The sequence below is a fragment of the Xyrauchen texanus genome, chromosome 41 (assembly GCF_025860055.1).
Source record: "Xyrauchen texanus isolate HMW12.3.18 chromosome 41, RBS_HiC_50CHRs, whole genome shotgun sequence".
Classification (NCBI taxonomy): domain Eukaryota; kingdom Metazoa; phylum Chordata; class Actinopteri; order Cypriniformes; family Catostomidae; genus Xyrauchen; species Xyrauchen texanus.
Genome location: NC_068316.1, coordinates 31,890,274 through 31,901,647, shown reverse-complemented (window position 1 = coordinate 31,901,647; position 11,374 = coordinate 31,890,274). Strand labels below are relative to the sequence as shown.

The following is an 11,374-nucleotide window of genomic DNA, read 5'->3' as shown; positions in this document are numbered from 1 at the left end:
AAAGGGTCCATTAGAAACACCAGCCAATCGTGTGGCAGCTGTGCACAGCATAACATAATGCAGATACAGTTCAGGAGCTTCAGTTAATGTTCACATAAACCAACAGTATGGGGAAAAGATTTAATCTGTAATGTGATTCCCCATTCTTATGGTTGAGGTTTTTTAGCACTTGCTAGGGTGTCCTGGGTGGTCACCATGGTCTTATATGGTTGCTAAGTGGTTCTGAGCATTTGTATCAGTTGCTACAATTTGCAGTTGCTGGGGTGTTCTGGGTGGTTGCCATGGTGTTGCTATGCGGTTGTTAAGGTGTTCTAAGGTTCAGTAGTTTGTATGTTAATGTAATCTTGTGTTGAAGCAGTAAACTTATTTGGCTTGCTGTCCGTATACGGGAGGGCTCGGAGCTCGAGATGTGACTTGAGTCCTGATTACCCACAAAAATGTAAGGCTTTAAGATTAAAGTACAGTACCATGACTATAGTAGGAAGTATTTAGGACAGCAAGCCAGCAACAATTCTATATGGTAAATTGGCTTCCCCCCAAAATCTGTATAGAGGGAGTGCTTTAAGCATTTGTTTGAAGGTACGTTGTTGTTCTTGTCGACCAGCGAGAGGGCTAGGCTGCAATTTGAAGGATCATACTGTGCTTCAAATGGGAGACTGTTCTAAGAGAGAGAGGTTTAGCTCACGGCATTGGGATGGGTAAACCCAGCAAGCAGTCAAATTCGGAAGTTGAGAATAAGAGTTGGTTCGTACTGTGTTCAAACGGGAGACTGCTCTACAGAGAGAGAGAGAGAGAGCGCTCACAGCATTAGAACGGGTAAGCCCAGCAAGCAGTCGAACGGGGAGGCTCACACTGCGATTCAAATGGGAGAATGCACTGTAAAGAGAGCACTCATGGCATTCAAACGGGTAAGCCCAATGGGCGGGGCCGAATGCCTGAAAGATTCATGTCAGTAGAGTTGTCACAGGAAGCAGGTAAGCAGTGGTATATACTCCTGCTTGTGGGCTGTGATTTGTCAGATTAAAATTAACATGCATAACATGTGTCATAGTATTTGCTAGGGTGTTCTGAAGTGTTTGTGTGTGCTGCTAAGGTGTTCTAAATGTTTTAGCGGTTGCAAGCGTGCTCTGGGTGGTTGCCAGCATCTGGCTATGTGTTTGCTAAGGTGTTCTGATTCGGATTGTTGTTAGCAGTAGCTACGATGTTGTAGGTAGTCGCCAGGGTGTTGCAATGCGGTTGCTAAGGTGTTCTGAGTGTTTTAGCACTTGATAGGGTGTTCTGGGTGGTTGTCAAGGTGTTGATATGAGGTTGCTAATGTGTTCTCAGTATTTCTTTTAATTGTTAAGGTGTTCTGAGTGTTTTAGCAGTTGCAAGGCTGTTCTCAAGTGGTTGCCAGGGTGTTGCTATGCAGTTGCTATGGTGTTCTGGGTGTTGTAGTAGTTGCTTGGGTATTCTGGTTGGTTGCCTGGGTGTTGCAATCTGGATGCTAAGATGTTCTAAGTATTTTAGCAGTTGCTAAGGTGTTCTGGGTGGTAGCCAGCATCTGGCTATGTGTTTTAGTGTTTAGTGTTTTTAGTGTGTTATGATATTCTGTGTAGTTGTCAGTAGTATGATGTTTTAAACAGTTGCTAGTAATGACACTAATAACAAAATAAAAATGAATGACCAGTAAGTGATCAAACTTCTCCTTAGATCAGCAATAAACTGTTTATAGTGTGCGCACTGATGGTTAACCAGAGATATAATCACAAGCACAGCCAACAACAATAACAACAAACACCATGCCATATTGTTTTGCAATAATAACTGATGAAATTGTCCAGAGATCATGCAGTTCCTCTATCACAGGGATGGGCAACTTTGAAGGTTGCAAGGGCCAACATTTGTCTCCTCTCTACCAAGGGGCCTCATTATTTTGGGTAATCTATCTATGAATGTGCTTTTAAAGATTTTGTTTCCTAAATTAAAATTTGTATTTAACAATGTTTATAAAAACAGTATAAAACAGCTTATAGGTATTAGATAAAAATCTAAATATTATCATCAATAACAGTACTGGATACAAGAACATAACATTTCAGTGCATTAACACAAAACATTTCAGCACCACAACATACACTCTGAGTCAGAGAACATTCTCTCTATTTGCAAGACTTTTCAACAATCTGTCAGGCATCTCAATTGCGCATTTCTTCAAAGTTTATCTCTCTTATAACAACTTGTAAATTTTTCACAAGTACGAGCGAAATGGCATTAGATGGCATTTGGTGATTCCCGCACTGTCACAGATTTCGTAAAAACATTTTATGCCTTTTACCATTTTATTTTATTTACCCTTTACATCTCGCTGACAAGCTGAGGTAAAATGTAGCTCAATTTACCTTGTAAATGATGTACAAGTGATAGTTGTTGCATGCTAGGATCCTAGAGTGATCAGCAGGTCAGTTAAGAACAAGCGACATCTTCAGGTCAATAGTTGTAATAACATCATAGCCTGAACGCAATCTTTACATAATCTCTTTTTCAAAGAACAAAAATCAATCCTCAGTCTTGTCCGACGGGCCGTGGGCCCTGCTCTAACACAATCTTTATTGCAATGAAAATAAACATTTGCTTGTTTCACGTTGTAACTTTATCTAAACTGTTTGCTTCACTCAGAGCCCCTTGCTAAAATCACACTCCGTTATTAGCGATGTAGATGGTCTAGTTTCGCTCAATCAGATCAATGTTTTTCTCTAGCTGCTTCATCTCCAACTCCAGATGCTCCTTCATGTGTTTTGTGGGTGTCATATCTATGAAAAAAAAAAAACCTGGTACTGATGATTAAGATCATCCCAGTTCTTTTTCAGAGTCTGTGAAAAATTACCTCGTAATTCACACCTGAGGAGACAAAAACCCCTCCTCTGGGCCTATCAATGAAGAATGTGACAGAAAGAGAATGAATGTGAGAGTGAATGTAAGGAGACTTAATGATCAAAATCAAGTTTTACCGTTAAAAGAAGTCTCTTTTGCTCACCAAGACTGCATTTATTTGATCCAAAATACAGTAAAAACATTGTGTGAACTCATTTTACAATTTAAAAGAACAGTTTTCTATTTGAATATATTGTAAAATGCAATTTGTGATCAAATCTGAATTTTCAGCATCATTACTGCAGTCTTCAGTGTCACATGATCCTTCAGAAATCATTATAATATGCTGATTTTCTAATATGGGCATATTTACATCACATTTGACACATTTACACCGAACACATATTTGCAAGCTCAAGCTTCATTAATGATAGCATAAACACTAGTTAAAATATAATCTAAACATTCATATTATTTTTATATCATATTACATATCATATTTATATCATACAGCATACAATTTAAATACCTGCTTTAGCAGAAACAGCATTTAAATGTAACTAAAACTTGTTTATTAGGACATATTTCAAATTTCAATACTCTGAATCCTGTCTGGAAAGTCTGGAAACAGTCCCACTTGTAAAATACAGTGCACCCAGAAAGTATTCACTACGCTTCACTTTTTCCACATTTTATGATGTTACAGCCACATTCCAAAATTATTAAATTCATTATTTTCTTCAAAATTCTACAAACAATACCCCATAATGACAACGTGAAATAAGTTTGTTTGAAATCTTTGCAAATTTATTAAAAATAAAAAACCAAAAAAAAAAAAATCACATGTACATAAGTATTCACAGCCTTTGCTCAATACTTTGTTGAAGCACCTTTGGCACCAATTACAGCCTCAAGTCTTTTTGAGTATGATGCTACAAGCTTGGCACACCAATTTTTGGACAGTTTGTCCCATTCTTCTTTGCAGGACCTCTCAAGCTCCATCAGGTTGGATGGGGAGCGTCAGTGCACAGCCATTTTCAGATCTATCCAGAGATGTTCAATCAGGTTCAAGTCTGGGCTCTGGCTGGGCCACTCAAGGATATTCACAGAGTTGTCCCGTAGCCACTCCTTTGTTATCTTGGCTGTGTGCTTAGGGTCGTTGTCCTGTTGGAAGGTGAACCTTCACCCCAGTCTGAGGTCCAGAGCGCTCTGGAGCAGGTTTTCACTAAGGATGTCTCTGTACATTGATGTATTCACCTTTCCCTCGACCCTGACCAGTCTCCCAGTTCCTGCCACTGAAAAACATCCCCACAGCATGATGCTGCCACCTCCATGCTTCACTGTAGAGATGGTATTGGCCAGGTGATGAGCAGTGTATGGTTTCCTCCAGACATGACGCTTGCCATTCAGGCCAAAGAGTTAAATCTTTGTTTCATCAGACCAGAGAATTTTGTTTCTCATGGTCTGAGAGTCCTTCAGGTGGGCTGTAATGTGCCTTTTACCGAGGAGTGGCTTCCTTCTGGCCACTCTACCATTCAGGCCTGATTGGTGGAGTGCTGCAGAGATGGTTATTCTTCTGGAAGGTTCTCCTCTCTCCACAGAGAAATGCTGGAGCTCTGTCAGAATGACCATCAGGTTCTTGGTCACCTCCCTGAATAAGGCACTTCTCCCTCGATCGCTCAGTTTGGCCGGGCGGCCAGCTCTAGGATGAGTCCTGGTGGTTCCAAACTTCTTCCATTTACGGATGATGGAGGCCACTGTGCTTATTGGGACCTTCAATGCTGCAAACATTTTTCTGTACCCTTCCCCAGATCTGTGCCTCAATACAATCCAGTCTCAGAGGTCTACAGACAATTCCTTGGACTTCATGGCTTGATTTGTATTCTGACATACACTGTTAACTGTGGGACCTCATGTAGACATGTGTGTGCCTTTCCAAATCATGTCCAATCAACTGAATTTACCACAGGTGGACACCAATCAAGTTGTAGAAACATCTCAAGGATGATCAGTGGAAACAGGAAGCACCTGAGCTCAATTTTGAGTGTCATGGCAAAGGCAGTGAATACTTATGTACATGTGATTTGTTTTCCTTTTTTATTTTTCATAAATTTGCAAAGCTTTCAAACAAACTTCTTTCACAATGTCATTATGGGGTATTGTTTGTAGAATTTTAAAGAAAATAATGAATTTAATCAATTTTGGAATAAGGCTGTAACATAACAAATGTGGAAAAAGTGAAGCGTAGTGAAAACTTATATATATATATATATATATATATTTTTTTTTTGCATTTTTAAATTATTTTCATGACAATTAAGTACATTTAAAACCCCAAACTCTGCATCTGGTATGAATGTTTTACTTCTGAATTTGTTTGTAATTCTTATTATCTTAAATTATTGTTCTTACTAGATTTTAATAATAATAGACAACTAGTAATTAATAGCTTCTAGTCAAGACAATTCTCCCCTCCCCCCAAATCTTCATTATATACAGCTGCACAAAAATGCCATTTTAATCTAAATAATCTAAATACATCATATATTAACTAGATTGTAATGTTTGTAGACATAGTTTATGTTGGCTTGAAAAGCTACATATAGAGCATTCAGAAAGTATTCAGATACCTTTCACATTTTGTTATTTTGCATCGTTATGCTAAAATGCTTTTTTTTTCTACACTCCATACCCCATAATGACAAAGAAAAAACAGGCTTTTTATAACTTTGATAACAAATTTAAAAAAAGAAAAAACTGAAATATCACATTTACATAAGTATTCAGACCCTTTGTTATGACACTTGAAATATAGCTCAGGTGCATCCTATTTCTCTGGATCATCATAGATATCTTTCTATACTTTGATTGGAGTCCACCTGTGGCAAATTTAGTTGATTGGACATGATTTGGAAAGGCACACACCTGTCTATATAAGGTATCACAGCTGAAAATGCATATCAGAGCAAAAACCAAGCCAGGTCAAAGGAACTGCCTGCAGAGCTCAGAGACAGGATTGTGTCAAGGCACAGACCTGGGGAAGGCTACAAAACATTTGGCTGCATTGAAGGTTCCAATGAGCACAGTGGTCTCCATAATTCTTAAATGGAAGAAGTTTGGAACAACCAGGACACTTCCTAGAGCTGGCCACCCATCCAAACTGAGCAATCGGGAGACCGCTGACCACTCTGGTTGAGCTTCGGAGATCATGTGTGGAGATGGGAGAAACTTGCAGAAGGACAACCATTACTGCAACACTCCACCGATCTGGGCTTTATGGCAGAGTGGCCAGACGGAAGCAAGACACATAAAAAAAGCACCTAAAGGACTCTCAGATGTCATGCGTCATGTCTGTAGGAAACCAGGCACCGCTCATCACCTGCGCAATACAATCCCAAAGATGAAGCATGGTGGTGGTAGCATCATGCTGTGGAGGTGTTTTTAGCGGCAGGGACTGGGGGGCTGGTCAGGGTTAAAGGAAAGCTGAATGCAGCAAAATACAGAGATATCCTTAATGAAAACCTGGTCCAGAGCACTCAGGACCTCAGACCGGGCAGAAGGTTCACTTTCAAACAGGACAATGACCCTAAGCACACAGCCAAGACAATGCAAGAGTGGTTTAGGTACAACTCCATGAATGTCCTTGAGTGGCCCAGCCACAGCCCAGACTTGAACCCGATCAAACATCTCTGGAGAGACCTGAAAATTGCTGTCCACTGATGGTCCCCATCCAACCTGACAGAGCTTGAGAAGATCTGCAGAGAAGAATGGCAGAAAATCACAAAATCAGGTATGCAAAATTTGCCGCATCAGACCCCAGAAGACTTGAGGCTGTAATCGCTGCCAAAGTGCTTCAACTAAGTACAGAGTTAAGGGTCTGAATACTAATGTCAATGCGATATTTCATTTTTTTCTTTTTAATAAATTTGCAAATAACAAAATGTGAAAATATTTAAGGGGTCTGAATACTTTCTGAATGCACTGTATGTAGCTAGGCATTGCTGGCATGCGTTAGTGTGTAGCTTGGCATTTCTAGCATGTTTTAACATGTAGCTAATTAATGTTAGCATGTAGCTAGGTGTTCTTAGCATGTTTTAGCATGAACAAGTTGTTGCTAATATGATTTAGCATGTATCTAGTCAATGCTATTATGTTGCTAGCATGTTTTAGTATATGCTAGGAACTGTTAGCACGTAGCTAGGCATTGCTAGCATGTTGCTAGTCATTTTTGTGGTCACAGTCACCCAAAAATAAAATAAATAAGAAATTATATTTAGCATAAAACAAATTAAGACTGTGTTTGACATTATTTTCATGACAGTTACGAACATTTAAAACTGCAAACTTTCATTAATGTGTCTGGTATGAATGTATTACATTTGAGTTTGTTTGTAATTCTTATTATCCTAAATGACTGTTCTCACTAGATTCTAATAATAATAGAGAACTAGTAATTAGCAACTAGTAATTAGTAGCTATTAAGCCCAGACTTTTTTCCCCAAATATTTCTTATATCAAGCTGCACAAAAATACCAAACACCAATACAAAAATATCATTTCAGAAATAGTATCACGGCTTGTGCTGTTTCAAACAAGTTATTGGATAAACAATGATGGATGGATGTGCGTGTGTGTGTATGTGTGAGAGAGAAAGACGGAGCATTTGCAATCACCTGTTGCCACTCTCAAGCATAGATGCTGTCTGAAGGTCAGCTTTTTTCAGTGGTAATATAGCCATCCAAGTGGGGGTATTTCCCCCTATTTCGCAGTAGCCGGTGCACAAGAGTCTCTCACTATAGAAACCGCAATTATTTTTTTAACATTACAGTTATGTGAAATTGGGGTAAATTATTAATTTTCATGAAAATATTGTAAAAATGCAATGTTTTTTGAGATTCACCCTACAATCAGAAATTGTTTCCAAAACTACTAGATAAAAGATGACAGTGCTAAATCAATAGATGATAAATGTCAGTAGAGGAAATGTATTATAATACTGTTAAATGATGATCATCTTGTGGCCTGTTATCTCACTAATAAAGTGCAATCAGTGATGTTTTACCTGGGTGGATACATGGTTTTCACCTTTTCTCTGGGAATAAGGTTATAGATGCTCCCTGGAGGAAAGATGATGGTGTCGCCCATGATGGCTGATGCAACAGAACAATAATAACAAACAAAAACAGTTTTCAAGCTGTTTTATGTGCAGTGTGTTGGCTGATGGAGTGCTGTTTACCATCTGTCTCTATGACAACTGCTGCCTAGCAACATTAAACAGTTTAGCTCTTATTTTATTTACATTTACATTTATGCATTTGGCAGATGCTTTTATCCAAAGTGACTTACAGTGCACTTATTACAGGGACAATCCCCCCGGAGCAACCTGGAGTTAAGTGCCTTGCTCAAGGACACAATGGTGGTGGCTGTGGGGATCAAACCAGCAACCTTCTGATTACCAGATTACCAGTTATGTGCTTTACACCACTACACCACCATTCATTAATAATTGATTTATTTGAAGGAAACATGGCTGGCCAGTGAGAGCCCGAGTTTGAGTTCAGAAACGCTAAATTTATTATTAATATGAATCTATTTGAATAAATGTTGTTCATCAAACTTTCTGTTCATCCAAGAATCCTGTACATGTACTTTTGATCTATTAATCAAATCTGCCAGTTTAGGACCTATGAGAGGTATGTTTCTCAAACTAGAGACTCTGATATGCTTGTTTTCTGGTTGTGCATCTGGGCCGTCCACTTCCCTCTATATTCTGTTTAGATCCAGTTTGATTTCTTCTTTCAAAACTGCTTGGATTAGCCTTCATCTATGTCTCCCTATCTCTTTAAAAAAACATTTAATATTGAATTTCAGGAGAAAAGTCTTTCTTTTTAGCCATTTTAAAATCAAAATACGACTTGTAAGAAATACAAGTGTACTCAAAACCTCATCAACTGAAAAAGGCCTGGATTAATGACTGCTGGGGTTTGCTATCATGAGCAAACTTTTATTTTTTTTATTTTTATAAAAATATAAAACTGTTTAATAATTTGCAACATAACAAATGTTTTTGGCAGTATGTTTGATCAATTTAATGCATACTCGGTGAAGAGAAGCATCAATTTCTTTCAAAAACAAGAACAAGTCTAAAACATTTAAACCATAGTATAAAAGCCAAAAATCAAGGAGAGCATATGAAACTGTCATGAAAAATGCACACCATATGTAGTTATTCTTTATTAAATAACAAAAAACAACCACAGTACATTGATTAGACTGACTGAATAAATGTAATCTATTATAGTCTTTATACAGCTTGTATTTTAGTGACAGTTCCTGAAAGTGCTGCTGCTGTCAAATCTACTGATATGGTCTTAATTCCTTAATGTATTACTGTTTTCCAGAATCTATTATCTTTTTAACAAGATGATCCCTTTTTGCAAGTTGTTGGCTAAAGTGGGAAGGCTGAAGACTTGCCTGTTATTTTTCTCCACTTGGTTCTCCTCCGTACTTCACTACAGCATTCTATCCAGTAAAATCTCTAAACATCATGAGAGAAACAATCTCCTGATAGGTCCTGGAGCAGGGAAGACATGTGTGGGGCAGATTGGGGACACAGGTTAGGGATGCCTGTTATTGATCTGGATGATGACATACTTGAAAGGACATGGGGGATGAGTGTGGCAGACAAGCTCTCTGAGGACGGTGGAGAGCGTTTCATTGAAGAAGAAGGTCAGGCTGTGTGCAACTTAACTGCTAAAGGAAGTGTAATTTCACTGACCGGCTCCAATCCACTGCATATGGATGCTATACAGCATCTGAAGTTCTCTGTATCTGGGAGGATATTATGCTTAGGCTGATGTCTGACCAGAATCGCTGGTCAGGACACTGGTATTTCTATGCGAGAGATACTGCAGTACAGGAAACCGTTTTATGAGAAATGGCTGGATGCACGAGTGCTTTGTGGGACTGGAGAACCTGCTGTGGAAGTAGCCGATAAAGTCCTGAGAACTCTCGGTAGGTATGAGGACTTAGAATCAGAGATGTTTGTCTCAACAAGAAGCCTGATGTCAAATGAAAATGTTGTACCAACAAGTGGCCACAAGTTATTTAGTAATGTCATTGTAGAGGATCTTGCACCAGATGGAGGACTTGACGTACCAAAGAAAGGATTCCCCAAACTGGAACCTTCTGAGTGGTTGAGAATTGCTTACATGCCATTTGCAACTAGAGCTTTGGCCATATTGGAGAACTGTATCCATCTTATGGATGTGTCCCATGCAGACTTGAGCACAATGGTGCATCGTGCCTATGGGCAAAACTTTGCCAATCAATCAGTTGTGCCTCTTAAACACCTTGTCAAGAATCAGTATATTCTTGAAATTTTTCACGGCCCCACTGCGTCTTTCAAAGACCTTGAGATGAAACTAAAGCACAAATTTTTCACACTACCTTCCTCAGATGTGCAACTACATTATTCTTGTCAGTACATCTGGGGACTCCGGTAGCGCAGTTCTGAATGGCTTCGGTAATAAAGACAGTGACCGGGAGAGGATCGGGGTGGTTGTGGTCTTCCCAGAGAACGGAGTGAGATTCAGAAGCTACAGATGACCGGATCTGTCAGCATCTTTTCTGATTTTGCCTTCTGTCAGAGGACCATTAAGCCAGTGTTTGGAGACTCAAGCTTAACGGGACACATAGCAGTAGAATATACCACAATAAACTGGGCTTGATTGCTGCCACAAGTGGTGTACCACTGCTCGGCTTACCTGGACCCGCTTTAAAGTCGGGTGTTGACGTTTGGTGATCATTGATATGTGCATCTCCACTGAAAACTTTGGCAATGCCTTGTCAGCCTTGTACACAAAAAAATGGGAATCCCAATACGGAAGGTGATCTGTGCAACCAATCATAGCTGCGTTGTATCCAATTTTATCGCAAGTGCCCAGTACGATCTCCGCGGCAGGAAGTTGCTTGTTTCCAACTCTCCTTCCATTGTTATTCTGAAGTCTTCGAATCTTAAGAGGTTTATCCATCATGTGTCCAGTGGGGATGGTTGTCTTGTCAGAGATCTGTTCTTGAATCTAGAAAGAGATCAGTTCTTTGAAGTACCAGAGGCTTTATAGCAGAATATAAATCTGGACGGTCAAGCAGGTTGGTCCTCAGATGACAACTGTTTGCAGGCAATTTGTGAGGTGCACACAAGAACAGGCTACACAATGGCCACTCACACAGCCGTTATTAAAGTGGTGCCCAACCATTTGCATGACAAAACCTGTCCGCTTGTGATATGCTCTACAGCACATCATGGGAAGTTTTAAAAGCTCTTCGGTGTCCAAATATCCCACAGGACCCTGTTGAGCAGTTAGAGGAGGACAGGAACAGATGCATGAAGCACTGCTAAAGTGTCATGTAAAAATCAGTGGAGAAGCATGTTTTGCTGACTTTAATGTGCTCAATTCTAGAAGGTTCAGTGAGACAATACTACAAATATTCACTAGATGGTGATGTCTGTAAAAATTCT

The 11,374-nt window shown here is 39.4% G+C and overlaps 1 pseudogene; it reads left to right on the top strand.

The window, feature by feature from the left end:
• Positions 1-9,276: 9,276 nt before the first annotated feature.
• LOC127634385 (threonine synthase-like 1) lies at positions 9,277-11,358 on the top strand (annotated as a pseudogene).
• Positions 11,359-11,374: the final 16 nt, after the last annotated feature.